General features: G+C 45.1%; 1 protein-coding gene across 4 annotated transcripts in view; it reads left to right on the forward strand.

The window, feature by feature from the left end:
• ADCYAP1R1 (ADCYAP receptor type I) overlaps positions 1 to 15693 on the forward strand; it is a 220816-nt gene that overhangs the window by 33352 nt on the left and 171771 nt on the right. The window lies entirely within an intron of this gene.

Consider the following 15693-nt stretch of genomic DNA (forward strand, 5'->3'; position numbering starts at 1 on the left):
AAATTCAGGTTTGGGGTCAATATAAAAAAGAGATTGGGACCTGCTGCTGTAGTTAGTGCACCTGTCATGGTTTTCTCTACTCTGCAGAGAGATCAGAGCTGATCCAAGAGAAATGCACTTCCAAATGTCACTGAAGAGATACAGGAAATCAAGGACTTTGTTTGTTGCCGCTTCTTCCGAAGCTCAGCTGTTCAGGTGGAAGGGATGACAGCTGAGTGGTTACTATCTTTTAAACCTTACATCCAGTCTGATGGAGATAGAGGCTACATCCAGACAAGCAGGGGCATGCAGTTTATGATGCCACAAACCACACGCAGTGAGCATTAAAACGTGCCAAAAAGCTAAAGAGACTGGAGAAGCTGGGCAGTTTGCCCATTGCAGGACAGCTTGTCCCACAATGAAGCGCACGTGCAGGGGCATGCACTGAAGAAATGAGTGCTGCTGCAAGCGTGCTCCCCTGCTCGTCTGGACACAGCCGAAGGGTGCATCTACATGTGCACTTTGCTGCGGAGCTGACTAATTAGCCCAGCAGTAAAGTGTCACCATCTACATGTGCACTCATATTAGAGCTCAGTAAATGAATTGCCTTTGCTGTACAATAGTACTGTTGGGAACAAGTACTGTCCTACAGCAGAGTAGTTACATGCACCAAAACACACATGTAGATGGTGACTGGGGCATGAGGCTGCTACAGTGTGGGGAGGCTGGAGCACGAGGGTGCTACTGCCTTCCGGCTAGCCCCACACTAGCACCCTTGTGCTCCAGCCAGCCCCTTTGCAGCACACTGAACTGGTTCAGAGTAGCTCCAGGCTGGCAGGATGGCCCCCCAGCCCCCCTGCCAGCCAGGGATCCTCTACAGCCCCAGACACACATGTAAATGCTGCACATGGGAGCAATTAAGTCTGGCATGAACTGTGCTGGAGTTTATTTCTACATGTTAAGTGCATGTGTAGATGCACCCCAATTTACTTAGAACTAGTGGAAAGCATGAAACTGCACTTTACAATGAATCAATCTTCAAAGTCAAGGTCTAGGACAAAGCATGTGGTTAAGATGCTGTGGGGGTTTGAAAGAGAGCTGTAAGGTATGTCAGGAAGCACACCCCTTGGTGCCACTTGCCTGGCTGCAATTAATATTTTAAAAAAGCATTCCTTCCATGGAATGATCCCTTCTCTTGGTCAAGTTGTCTAGAGCTTGATTGACCCCTGGGGGTTCAAGAAGTAAAATCTGAACTCAAGGAAAGATTTGATCCTAAAAGCAGGTAGGTGGTAGTAACACTGCTCTTTTTCCCTGGAAAACTTGTTGGGGCAGCTTTAAGTTCTGGCCTGAAGCTCATAGTGGCAGGACTTGGTCCTCACCCCACCAGTTCTAGGGTTTAAGGATTAAACACCAGCTCAGCCCTCCACCAGTCTATAGCTCAAGAAGAATGGCAGAGTGGCAAGGAAAGGGGTTCCACTGAGGAAAGGGCTTCTACTGCTGGCCCCTAATTATCCCCAGGGCTCTCAGCTCCTGATTGGATCCCCATTTCTATATAAGGCTTTCTGTTTCCTGCAGAAGCCGTCTGGAAAGCAAGATTCCTGATGCCCTTGAACGAAACTGTTGTTTTCTTGCCTGTTTGCCTTGACTCTAGATATGGCCATCTGTTGCAACCCTGATTAGACTTTGGCCTCTGCCTCAGGTCTTGGATTTTTGGAACCCAGTTTTCACAGGTATCCATCCAGGCTTGCTCCCTGACCTGGCTCTGTCTACTGTTTTGACCCTGGCTTGGACTCTGACCCTCTGGCTTTGACCCTTTTGCAAACCACCAGCCAAACTGCCTATGGCTTGGCATGTGACAATAGGAAACAAGTGTGAGGAATGTGCTGGAGATATGTCGATGGCAGTATAGGCCTGAGTGTTTCTCATCAGGCCTATGCAGTGGCTGGGCTGCAGCGATAAGGTCTATGTCCTCTGTTGAAGTGAAAATTACAGGTCACTTGTGCAGCCACAGTCCCATATCTCCCTGCCCACCCAGGCAGAGTTTCCACCATTGCAGGGTAATGGCTGCTAAGCATGGGTTTTGCTCACAAATAGTGATGCTAGCCCATAGGGATGTATAAAGCTTCGGTCCACAATTTGATTCGGAGAAGATTCAGCCCAATTCAGAGGCCAAATCATCGCATTCCAATTGAATCAGGAGAAGAGAAAAAATTCCGAATTGATTTGGAGCCTCTGAATCAATTGGGAAAAGATTTGGAGATTTGGAAGGCAGTCTTTCAGGGGAACAGAAACTGAGAAGAGGAGGGGGAGAAAGTCACTGGCCAGCTACAGATGTCAGTCTGTGATCTTTCCCTGAGTCCCCTTCCAATCACAGTGCTCTGGGGGACAGACCTAGAAACAGCATATAAGCCTCTGTCTGCAGCCTTTCTGTCCCTTTTGTGACCTGTTTTTGCATGAGCAACAGCATCTGAAAGGTATTGGACTGGCTTGGCTTCCTATCTAGTCAGTTTCCTACTTTCTGTTCTTGGAAAGGACTGGATATAGCTTACTAACTAGACGCCCTCTGCTTAACCCTATCCAATCCGTTTCTTTCAATTTATATTTGTTCTTGTTTTTCACCCCCCCCCCACATACTTTTTAAAAAGAAATCTGTGTTTTCCCTAGCAGTGAAACCCCTGCATGATCTCCTTGAAACTTGGCAGGCCTCATGCGCTCAGAAGGAGCTACCATCCCTGCTGTTTTCATCCACATCTGCCTTAACACACACAACATGAGTTTAGCGTTCAGCAGTTTGAGGTACAGTTTCCCAAACATCCCTGCACCTATCTCCTTGAACCTTGGTAGACTTCATGCGCTCAGAAGGGGCTACCATCCCTGAAATTTTTTATCTGAATCAGCCAAAAAATGACAAAGTTATAGGTATTTCAGTGATTCCCCATTATAGTCTGCGGCTGAATCTCCAAATCTCTCTGAATCAGTGCCAAATCTTCAGAAACCAATTCGGACTAATCAATTTGGGACAGTGATCTGAATCTCTGAATTGAATCACTGAGAAATCAGCCAAATCTGAATTGAATACTTCCCTATTCACACAGGACTACTAGCCATCATGTGGGTCTATAGATTGAAAGCTGCATTTCACCTCTCTTCCCACCATCAATCCACTGTTTTCAATGTAATTAAAGCCAGTTTACATCTGAGGAAGTGAGAAGAGAATGAGGCCCACAGGCCTTTCTTGTGGAGTATGATCTGGAGGCGATGTCAGTATTGAGGCTTAAACATGGATCCACTTCAACAGTTTGCCCGGTGGAATTCTGAATGAAATACTTCTATTTTGAAGTTATTTCCACCTCCCCTTTAAGCCATAGTGTTTGTTTCTTTTTATTGATCATTTGTTCAGTGATACCAGGCCCCATTGTTTTAGTACTTACCTACACAACGGGCTAAATCCTATTGTATCTTCATACACCTCTTCGCACTTTTGGATTTCCTGTCCACCCGGGTAGCTATGGTTGACTTAGGTTTGCCTTTCAGCATGCTCAAAGGCTGTCCAGACTCTGGGGAGGAATAGAAATCCCTAAGCAGACCTCTAATGCCAGTGAAATCCTAATACTTCAGTTGCAGAAAAAGGCTTTGTCTGACACCCCAAGAGGAGGGTCCTCCTACCCTCCAGCATAATGCTTAGCTCCCCAACTCACTCAAATCACTAGCTATGGGCAGTACCCAAAACATTCCTTTGCCTTCCTCCAAAACCTGGCTTGCTAAGCTGGCCAGGAGAGGAAGGTATGTGGGGAGAAAGGGGAGAGCAAGTCAAAGAGAGCATGGCTCATTAAGAAGGACACTGCACTGGAGGGTACAGGTCTCTGCCCTGTCCCCAATGGGGCAGAAACCTTGATGGAAATCTAGGTGCCCAATAGGCCAGCTTCAAACTTATCATGTGGCTGTTTGTTCTGAGATGTTCTAATATTTTTTTCTCAGTTATTTGTGGAAGAACTCATCTGGCCTCTGGAGAAGTAAGGGATTGTGGGAAGGATCCTGGAGGACTATTAGTTTTTGAGTGGCTTTGTCTGAATCCTGATGTCAAATCAGGCAGGTCACAGTCTGGTTTCTGTCACCCATCCCACCTGGCTGTGAAAGCTAGCCTGGCCTTCAGGCATCTCCAGAATAATCAGAAGCTTTTCTTCATGGAAGCTTTAGGGTGTTAAAATGTGGATGAAAACCCAGTTCATCTATGAACATAGGAAGCATGTAGGTTATAGACCAGGGGCAGGAAAATGCAGCCCATAGGCCGGATGCGGCCTGCCAAGCCATTCTATCTGGCCTGCAGGGCCCTTAAAAATTTTAGAAAAGTAATATTTCTCTGCCCCCTGGCTGCCTGTCATGCATCCCTCAATGGCTTGCCAAAACTCAATAAGCGGCCCTCCGCCTGAAATAGTTGCCTGCCCCTGGTACAGACCCTTCCCCCAAAAACTTAAAGTTGAACAGAGTGAACAAAGGAATCTTCTTATCCCTCGGGATTGTGACTTGTCTAGAGAGTTAGGGCAAATTTGACCACTGAACTTAAGTCTTCCCTAAGCCATGCTATCACTATTACCATTTATTATCTGCATTGCAGCAGTGCCTGGGAACCTCAACTGTACATCAAGAGTTTCTTGTGCAAAGAAAAACAACCCCCCCCCCCCCGATTTATGCCCCAGTATGGTTACAGCCCATATATGGGATTGTCTTTCCTCCCCTTCAATGTGTATGAGGTTTGGAAATCACATTTTGCAGACATGGAAAAATCTTTTCTTTTCTTTGTGTGTTGGCTCTTTCCTTCCCTCTTCCCCCATCATGTTGTATCAGCCTTGCTGGGGTTATTTGACCCCAGCAGTCTTTCCTGCCCAGAGCGGGAGGGTGGGGGGGCTGGACTGAGTGATCTCACAAGGTCCCATTCAGCCTTAAACCTCTGTGAAAGGTAACAGCAGCTTACATCTCAGGAATGAAGGGATACATGTTATATGACTAGAGGGGACCTGTTGACTCATCCAGTCCACTTCCTGCTACTACAGACAGCCTCACCCTATACAGTCCTGCATGATCTTTTTAGAGCTCTGTCATAAAGCCAGATATATTGCTTATCTCCACTCCTCATTTTTCAATGCTGACTAGAATGCCATTCCTCTGATAGGAAGAAGCTACCTTCTCATGTCATGCCTAACTTTATTCATGGCCAACCTGTGTTCCTATCAATACCAGCACTAATCTTCAGTAGCTTTATTTCCTCCCCAGCATTCGCTGCCCTAAAGAATTCATGGACAGCAGATCATACAACCTCTCAGTCCTTTTTTAGCTAAAGCCAAACACTTTTAGCCTTCTCTTGTAAGACAGGTTCTCCCTAAAGTCAGAAGCAACCAGGTTGCAGCACCAGACATATTCTGGGATGTGTCTGGCACAGGTTTCCATGCTATGTGATTTCTTAGGTAGAGAAGAACTTTTCACTCCCAAGCCAGGCCACAGGAAAGCAAATTTGCAGCAAAATCTGTTGAACTTTGGCCCATGAAAGCTTGTTGACAGCAGCTGAAATTTGCAGGGGAGATTAACGGGGGACATTTTTCAAGATTGTTGAGTGGCCACTGAAGTAGAGGCAATTGGATTTAGAAAAGGAGCATCATTTGGATGAGAAAAGAATAACAAGAAATCATAAATAGAGGGATGGAAACTATTACTTGGTCATCCAGTTCTGAACCCCTCTGCAATTTTGCTGCAATTCCAGCCGTCTTTCTTGTAGGGACCAAAATTATATCAGGATGTTTCCTTCAAATCAAGGTCACATGTGTTCTTCTTTAGCTCCTGGCAATTGCTCATTGATTTACCGCCTTGTGAGACAGCAGATAATTCCCTTCTCTTGTTTATTTTGTTACCTTGATTCTATTTATGGATTGCTCTTGAGGAAGAAACTGAGATTTGTCGAGGAGATAACACAGTCCGGTGTCCTAGATACCGAATTTGGGAGAAGTGGGGGTCTATTTGCAACTTTGTCCCCAAACGTTTGGTAATCTGCTTAGGGCCTGATCTTCACATGCGCTAGAACTTTTATCCTCGGTAGGATTTGTTGATAGCACTTCTGGAAATCTTGGGGACTTCCCAGTGCTTCGGTTTGCTTCCATTAAATTGGGCAGTGACCTTGATGAAAAGCTCAAATGAAGGGGGTTGTTACACGTTATACTTAGCACGTGTTAACCATAAGGCACTCTAGCGTCCAAATGTTGCAGCCGGATAGCATGTGCTAAGTGCTCTACTATGGTAGATTATCTCCTGATCATGTTAGGTAACGTGCGTTTCCTTAACATGGGACTGCTGCTGCAACTGGGATCCACAATCCACCCTGGTTCCCATGAGGTCCCAGGGCTGAGACCTGAAAATCAGCTGATGTGGGTGGGGTGGGGGGTGGTGCATGCGTAGGGGGCACGCATACCCCAGAAGTTGTGGAAAGGGAGCCCATGGGCTATCATGAGGCAGTGCATGTTCACTCATCTGAGATGTTGGCCTAGTGCAAGGCAGTGGGGGCTCAGCATGAGGTGGCAGGGAGGCAGTAATTAGCTGGGCAGCAGACAGGGCTGCCTGCAAAGGAAGCCCAGACCCAGTAGCTGGCGGGGTGGGGGGTTGCAGCTCAGCCTCCAGCCCCAGCAGGTTGGTGATAGTGAAGACCTTGGAGCCAAAGCCAGGGCCACCCAGATGTGCCATCTCACTGGGCACCATGACTTTGCCCTTGGCTTGGCCCTCAGCACCTTCCTCCCAAACCGTCATGATGCCTGACAGCACCCACCTGCACCTTTTTGGGACTTTGACCAGCTATAGGTGAGTCCAGGTGGGGGGCGAGCCTTGCTGCCCAGCCCCTGGGATTAGTTGCCGCTGAACTTCCCCGATGGCTCCCACCTGGCACGTGTGATGGGAGAGTGCAGGGTGCGTGTGTGTGTGCACACTCTTGACCACGATGCCCTGAGTGGTCGCCCATGCTACCCACCCCTAAACCTGGTTCTGGCAGCAGGCAGGACTCACAGCTGAAATGCACTGCTGCTGGGGAGATGTCACTTCATATTCTTTTGCTGTGTTCCCGTCATGTGCCCCCAAAAACCTGGTTTTGGCAGCAAAGTAATAAGGTGACATCTTTGCCAGAAGCAGCAAACTTCAGCTGCTGCCCAACAGAATGACATGTCCCATAATACCCTTCACTCACTGACACATGTCTTCGCACGGCTGCTGCTTGCTCCCAGGTCTGGATCTGGATAGTGCCCAGGATGTGAGGAACAGGGGGTGAGGCACCCCCTGCTCCCTTCTGCCCCTCCTTTCACATGAGGCAGCACCCAAGGCTCATACCCCACTACCCCTCCTATCCTTACTCTACTGCCCCTCTATAGCAATCAATGCCACCTCATTCATTCACTTATTTATAGTTTTACAGTAGTTTCTGGGCATCCCAGTCTTGAACCAGGACCCTGCTCTGCTAGGTGCTGTACCATAGAACAAGTTTATTCGTCCTCCAGATCCATACTTCCACTTCATATATTCACTCGCTCTTTTCCTCAAGCCTTTTCCCACATCTTGCTTAATGTTAGGAACTAGTTGTGCACAGCATGTGTGTCCTGTTGACAAGTGGATTGGCACCTTTTGATGGTGTCATAAACAGAAGCAGAGATTTTCCTTGCAAATTGATAGCTTCTTGGTCATTGCTCACAGTCCACTTGCAGCTCAGGATCTTGACATTTGGGCACCGTGTGTGCACCGAAGGCTTATCAAGTTTAATTGCGTTCTTAAGAAATCCTTAGCAACTCCAAATCCTGAAGATACAGAGAGGAACAGAACTAGAGGGGTCCTCCTTACTGCTTAGCAGCCAGCATTAGACTCTGCTCTCTGACAACAGTTTGCACATACACAAATAGGGGAAGCATTCGTTCTCTCTTTAAATGGGCACTATCCAGCTGTTTGATTGGGATGGTTCCCAGCCTTCGAGAAAGGTACTACTACCAACTGGTTTTGCATGTGATTGCCTTTCAAAACAATATTGGCCCATTCATTGTGGCTAATGCATTGTAGGGTGTGTTTCCTTTGCGCTGTTTTAACTGTGCATTTCCGGTTGTTTCAGCTGCCCGAGAATAACACTTGCTGATACACACAGTGGCTCACGGGTAACTTCCTGGTAGGTCTTCATTAGTTATCATCAGTATATCATACCAGTAGGAGTGCATCACTTAAATAGAGACAGACTCAAATTCTCAAAAGTGTTTTCACTTGAGACAATATTAATGGGCCAATCAGAGGTGTGTTGGGGGCCATGGTGAAAATGGTACCTGGTGTTATGCTTGCATCCTGAAATTGTGAGCAGCCTCTTTGAATTCATTAGGTCCCTAAGCATGATCCACTGGGAATCTCAGCTGTGGAATAAGGAACCTCTTAGGGTGGAATTATGCATTTATGCTTAGGCCATACTAAGGTCGCTTAAAACGTGAGTGTCCACGCATAAAAGATCTAACTCATGCTAAGTGCTCTCTGAGCATCCCATAGCCACTCATTTGAGGGCTACAGGCTGGGCTACCTAGCTCATGGTAGGCTAACTTTAGTCTGCTTTACAGAGATAAAGTGAGCAATTTATAGTCCTTTAGCGTCCCAGAATACACTGCTCCCAGCCCCGTCTCACTCTCCACCCAGAGCCAGAATAGAGCCCAGGTGTCCTCACTCCTAGCCATGCCCGGCTTGCCAATCCTGTAGGGGCAAGTCAGAGTTGTGTAGGCAAGAAACCATATTAACCCTTAACGTGCAGCTGCTCACCGCACATCCCAACCTTAACACCACTTAACGGTCCACAGATCTAATATGGTCTGAGCATAGCATGTGACTTCCCCCGTTAGCTTGAAAGAGCCCTAGGTTTTTGAATTTCCACATACCTCTCCATTTCTCTGTGCTGCTGCAGGAAATGGAGAGGGATAGTCCTGTCTGTGGAGAGCTTAGTGTCCAGGTTGCCACATAGGCAGTTCTGCTCTTTTGTCTGCTGAGTTGGTTAGAATTCTTTTTTTCCCCTAAAAAAGCATAAGGATTTCAGCAGAGCGTGCTTGGGAAATTGAGCTCCTTTTTTTGTCCCAGCCCTCTCTGCCATTTTAATTTTGAGGCTTTCATTTTATTTCGGAGAAGTGTCATGAGACCACTGGATTCTTGGATAGCATCGCTTCCCCTTACAGAGATACAAAATTGGCACTTTTAGGTCTTAAGGAACAAAGAAGGGAAAACCAGACAAGAGCAGGAAATTCAGTTAAGCAGCAGTTGAAAAGCTGTGATATGCCTGTAATAAAATGCAACCCAGTGGTTAGAAAATAATCTTTTAGCATATTGGTTACCATATTCTGTTAATGCTGTGAATTGAGGACATTACCTTGTGATCTCATCAGGCATATTAGTTTTTGTTTAAAAAAAAAAGGCTTTGTGCATTACAGATGCTGCAAGAGGGTAATTAACCCATCTGTGAGGATCAAAGGAAAGAGCTCCTACTATTTTTACTTGGCCTAATAATGCTCCTTAAATGTAGTTTATAAGTATTTCCTCTCAATTGACTATTCATGAGCATTAGTTAAGAAAGTCATACCATCCCAGTGGATTGGAGTGCTTTGAGGGAGATGATTAACATCTGGACATAAAAGAGAACGGGTGGGTGGCATAGTAAGGAAGAATAATCCCCGTTGCAGCAAGAATTCCCAGGTGAATCCTATGCCCTATATTATGCAGGAAGTCAGGCTAGACCAGTGTTTCCCAAAGTGTGCCTGGTATAGATAGGCCTTTGAATTTTGTTCCAGTCTCAGCTTTCATAAATCTCCAGTTTGAAAAACAGACCTGCTTATAACAGATATATAAATATCTGCCTGAGTTTGTAGACAGCCTGATACAATAGACTGGATATACATGAACTGTGTTAACTCAGCTGTCACAGATCATACCTTCCATGTCAGTATTTTACTGCTCTTCTACTGGTGTCACTCATATCCTGGTTTGGTCAGGACTGATTTTGTTTTCCTAAAGGAAGATAAAATTTCAGGCCAACTGGGTAGTGTTGGACTAAATGGCCACAAATGTCCATATTTTTCTTTCAAACTTGTGAGATTTGGACTTTCAAAAGATTTTTGAGAAAAAAAAAAACTTCTTGAGAGAGGATTCCTTACTCAAGAGAACAAGTCATGAGATGAGAGGTGAAGCTCGCTGCATGTTAGGAAACTCTCTTGGGAGGAAAACAAAGTAGCAGGGATGTATAATTAGTGGTCAGCATGGCAGCAGGTGCACAGTAAATGTTCAAAGGAGCCCTGGTAAGCCGATATCATTTTAGTCCTATTGAAGATCTGGAAGGGTTGTTGTATAGTTAGGCAGTAAAATTTGTAGATGATCAAAAATTGAACCCCAATCTACAAATCTGTGCGGGCCCCTTGAAGTTAGGAGAGCAATGTTCAGTTCAGAATCTGATGCTTTGAAAGAATTGTCTCAAGAGGATTTCTTGGAACATCAGGACAATCCGATACAGCTGGGAGACTAGGAAACACAATGGCTGATGCACTGTACAAAAGTGCTATGAAATTTGTGTTGTTAGGAACAATATGTCTACACCTCGGGTGCAACTATATGCACGCCCCAATTAGGGTGCACAAAAGTAATAAACTCCGCAGCAAGGTAGGACTTGTAAAATGCAGGGGAGTACTAAAATACAAGTACTACCCTACTATGGAGGGGTTTTTTTGTACACAGCAGCACATGTGTAGATGCTGCCCGGTTGGCTGGGGCACGGGGTGTTGCAGTGCAGGACTAGCCAGCAGGCAGCTCTCATGCTGAAGCACCCTCATGCCCTAGGTTGCCCCTCTTCAGCACATGCAGCCTAGTCAGAGCAGCCCTGGGCTTGCAGGCTGACCCCCTAGGTCCCCAGCCACCATATACTGCTCTAGCCAGGCTCCACATGCTATGCGCGAATAAACTCCAGAACAATATGCTCTGGACTTTTTTGAACCTGGTGCACCATTTGAACGTGCACGTTGGAGCAAAATACCCCGGAGCAATATGCCCAGAGTTTATTTGTGCACATTAATCGCATATATAGATGTGCCCTTGAGGGGTTCCCATTTAACTGAATCCACTCAAGAAAAGACCTCCAGGAAGCATAATTGCAAGCAGCTGAGTAACACATGCACAGTAGTTATTAGGCAGTATGAAGAAAGGAATGGAGATAATGATGAAAATACAGCCCTTCAAACCCAGTGCTTCTGTTGCTAACAATAGCTTTTGCAACTGGAAAATTAGATTCCAGAGGCCTTTTCATTTAGGTGTAGGAGGAGAAACATGTGAATAAACACAGTTATGTAACCATATTAAAAAACGGTAATGCCAGATCCCCAGCTGTTGTGAATATACTGAGCTCCTTTGACTTCTGTCAGACTAGGAGGAGTTACATCATTTGAAAACACTGCAGGTGGTATCAGTGAAGGTGACAGAGATGGAGAAGACCATGGTGTTATCCTTCCCGGCTGCTTTTATGGGATTGGACTCTATTGTATATTTTGTTGTGCCCAGTAGAGGTTACTAAGCATCCATCAATCCCCCTTTGGAGACTTTCACACAATCTAAAGAACTGACCATCAGGAAAGCCTATTTCCTGTGGCTCCATAGACCATCCTAAATACCCTAATGTATCACCTAAGGTCTCCTTGACCGATTTTAGCTTTCACTCAAATGGGTAGCTAGGTAGCTAGTCTCCATATATTTTGTGTTCCTTAGTTAAACTGATAGTACTGTACTATCTAGAGATAGTCTAAGTTCTCACTGCGTGCTGTTCTCTGGGCTTGAGAAGAAGTCTAGAGGGAAAAAGCTGCATGACATGATTTAAATTTCCTAGCTTATCTTGACCATTCTTGACATTCTGATTCCAAGAATTATGGACACCACATCTTTGATTGCAAAATATAGGGTGTGTTGGCAGAGAAGTAATAAAATGTTCTCTAGGTAGCATGTGCACTAGAGAAGAGAAATAGTTGAAATTCAGTCTGCAATGATCATACTACAGATTACCTCTAAGCACTTAAGTCATAACAGATCAGGTCAGATTTGTTATACTTTATTTGGGAATCACAGTTTTGCTTCTCAGCTTTATTTTTCTGCATTACTATATTCCAGATATGCTCCTTCTATTGTATCGATACGTTGGGGCATAATTGGATGTGATTACCTGCAGCAGTAGGAGACTGGTTTTGATTACCCAGAAGTCTATTCTTGTCCTAAATTCCTATGTATTCGTCTCCCATTATTTAATTGGAATTGCTTTCTCAATACCAGATGTGTCTACACAAGACACGGTAGTAGTTTGTTGCTACCATGCAGTAGCACTGGTGGGTACTAACTGTGATGTGATGTGATGTTACTGCTCAGTAGCTCGTTGTTACTATGTGATGGTTCCTGGAAAAAAAATGTGTGGAGATGCTACTGTGCAGTAATGCTGGTTATTGTACAGTCATTTAGTACTTACATAAGCTTATGCAAGTACTAAATGACTGTGCAGTAACAACTGTGCAGTCTCCTGCTTGTGTAGATGTGGCCACTGTGATTACAGTGAAAAAGTTCATGTTATTTCATCACTGCATCATGCATGTATGGGATTGAAATTGTAAAGATTAACTACAGCATGTGCTGTGGTCCTGCTTTCCTTCCCATGGTTGGTTCCCTCTGGAAGTCTTTAGGGCAGAGGTCAGGTTAAGCTCATTAACTGGGCTTTCAAATGAGCAGCTGTTAGGCAGACTGGAGGCTTTGCAGCTCTTGCTTCATGAACACAAATATATAAACCCACACACCTAGACAGGGCAGAGGAACCCATTTTAAAAAGACAATTCTATATGTCTGGATAATAGCAGTATGTGGGTATGACTAGACAGGATTTCAAAAGCGGTGTGATGTAATTTTGAATAATTTCCGAGTTTTTATTATTATTATTTTTTAGCATGGGTTTTGCACAATGGCAGTGGTGATGGCTTAACTTCCTCAGTGACCGTTTTTTTTGTATGTTGGGTAAAGACGCTGGTTTAGCCTCCTGGTAGCCAAGGAGAGGGGATTGTGGGATAGGCTGCCCTTCTTGTGAGGTTGCTGTTCAGCTAGGGTCTTAATCCTGACAGTGGCCACAACCTGACTTTGGTACTCTTATGGAGCATCACTGAAATCAGCAGGTGCAAGAATCCCCATACATTGATCTACTTGCTAGATTTAGACTTCGGACACGAGAGGCTGAAAGTTATTCTTGTCTAATCACTATTGGGTCCTTGCAGAAAAGCAAGTTTCCATGACTCCCTCACACAACAAACCAGCAGCCCTATTGACTTTCTCTACAGAGAGGCCAAGGAGGGAAGAGGAGTGGGAAACGCAGGCGACTTCGATCTCCAGAGATGCTTCCTTCAACATAAGTTTGTAGGGAAACCACCTGCTGTCTGCTCTGAAACTGTTATGGGATCTCACTGGGCACGTCTACATGTGCAAATGTTCTGGGGTGGGTTTACTCCAGAGTAATTTATAACCGGCAACCATGAAGCCAGGGCTAGGAGATTCTTGTCCCCAGCCTCAGCTCTGTAATTGCAGAGCCGGGCCTGGGGAGTCTTATCTCCCAGCTCCAGCTCTGTGACCTCAGAGATGCTTATCATGACCAATTACAAAAAATCTCCCAGCCCCTGCTCCAAGGTCATAATCATGAAGCCAGGACTGGGAGCTCCTTGCTGCCAGGGCAGAGGGACATGGTTCCCACCAGGGCTTCGGTGGCAGAGCTTGCCCCAGCAGCAGGCATCTTCCAAGGGCAGGCTGACCAAGAGCACGTTTGCTCCCAGTCGGCCATCTACACATGCCATACTGTGCTGTAATTACTCCCGAGTAAATTTGCTACTTGTACTTAAAAGTAGCAAATTTACTCAGGATTAGAGCAAACTACTGCGCAGTTAGCATCTGCATGTGTAAACAGCGATGTCTACTGTGCAGTGATTTGCTCTAATCTTGAGTAAAGCATCTCATGTGGATGGACCCACTGTTGAGGCTCCAACAGTGCTGGTTTATCCTATAGACATAACACTATTAAAATAAAACAGTGGTGCTCTGACATCTACTATTTTCCTATCTATCCATTCATCACGATGCTATACTGTTTCTAACACAAGACTTACCACAGTTGCTACATCCCATGCAGGATGGTATTGTACAGTCAGCAGCAGCTCTACAGTCTTTTCCCACATTTCCCTTCCAGCACCCCTCCCTTTTTGGAGTGAATTCCCATACTGCTATTTTAGCAAAGTTTTTTTCCCCGCAGGAATGCCACTAACAGTTTTCAGTCTAGACTCAGCTGTTGCCCCTGCCTGGCCCTGACTATACATAGACTCCAGTTAATGGAATCATTATTTTTTTACCATCTTATTGCTGAATGTCAGAATGGACACTTTTTGTCCTCAGCTGGGATCTTATCACTCTCTCGTTATTTGATAAAACATTAGAAATACAGTTAGGAAGTAATTAGATTCAGTACCCGAGCAGAAAGTGAGTGAATAAGTTGCAGGAAGGAAGAAAAAAGAGAGCGAGGGTGAATATGAAGATCTTTTTGTGAATCACTGTCCTCCTCCATTCAGTTGGGGCTGGGACTGAGATGACTAATACAGGAGAAAGTGTGTTTTTATTTATTTTTTTAAAATGAAAGGCTTTCCGCTTCCCGAATGCTGATGTCCTGCCAGCAAGCTACAGTCAAGGTTGAAACGGGAAGGAATATTGAATGTTCCTTGATTGGAAAGTTCTTTGACATTTATCTATGTCATTTATGTATTTAACTGGTTGCCTGAAATCTGTTTTCCTTCCCAGGCCTCCTTCTTTTATTAGACTTCCCTTATACTCCTCCCTGCAGGTTTTTTTTAGACATACTTCTTTTTTTCTGAGAAAGATACTGTGCCGTTATTCCTTTTCTAATTTTCTTGCACTCTGCTCTCAATGTACTTTGAGTCTGCTGCTGTTACGTTTGACCCTGTGCCAGTTTTTATTCATTTTTTTCTGCCTTAATTCTTTTGTAGTTGCTTTTAATGCTAATGAGAAACCTATCCCCCTGACAGTCCCATTTGTTATGTTGCGGTAGCATCATGTATTCATATCCAGAGTATTGAGGGTCTGATATTCAGTTCCTGTAAACTGGTGTAATAGGATGTCACAATGAAGCAGAAAGGGGTACATTAGACCACCCCACTATACCTGCGGTAGACATTGGGCCTAGGGGCTGGAGACAGAGGGAGAATTGAGTTCATTTGGTGGTTGATTGAGTAAGGGAGGAGTCTTTAGATCTTCCTCAGTCAGAGGAACTCGGTTATATTTTTGAGTGATTGTGATTTTATATTGTGAGTCTTTGAGTTGGTTATATTTGGTTTGGCAACTATGATATCCCAGAAGGGCCACACATTTGAAAATACTGGGCCAGAGCAGTGGGGAGCACCCTACTCCTATGTGGAGGACCTCTATTGGAGACCTCGCTAATTAAGAGTCTAGTTCAGCCCAGATGCTGAAAATAAAACTGAATCATGACCTTGCCACTGATATGACTCAGACTCATCCTTAGATGCAGATAAGAAAGCAATATTTGTGCCCATTCAGTTCTTTGCCTCTGCGTTGTTGGGTGCTCGTACGTTTGCTGGGATATTAGACTCATAGAAA

This window comes from Alligator mississippiensis, chromosome 5, assembly GCF_030867095.1.
Source record: "Alligator mississippiensis isolate rAllMis1 chromosome 5, rAllMis1, whole genome shotgun sequence".
Taxonomy (NCBI): domain Eukaryota; kingdom Metazoa; phylum Chordata; order Crocodylia; family Alligatoridae; genus Alligator; species Alligator mississippiensis.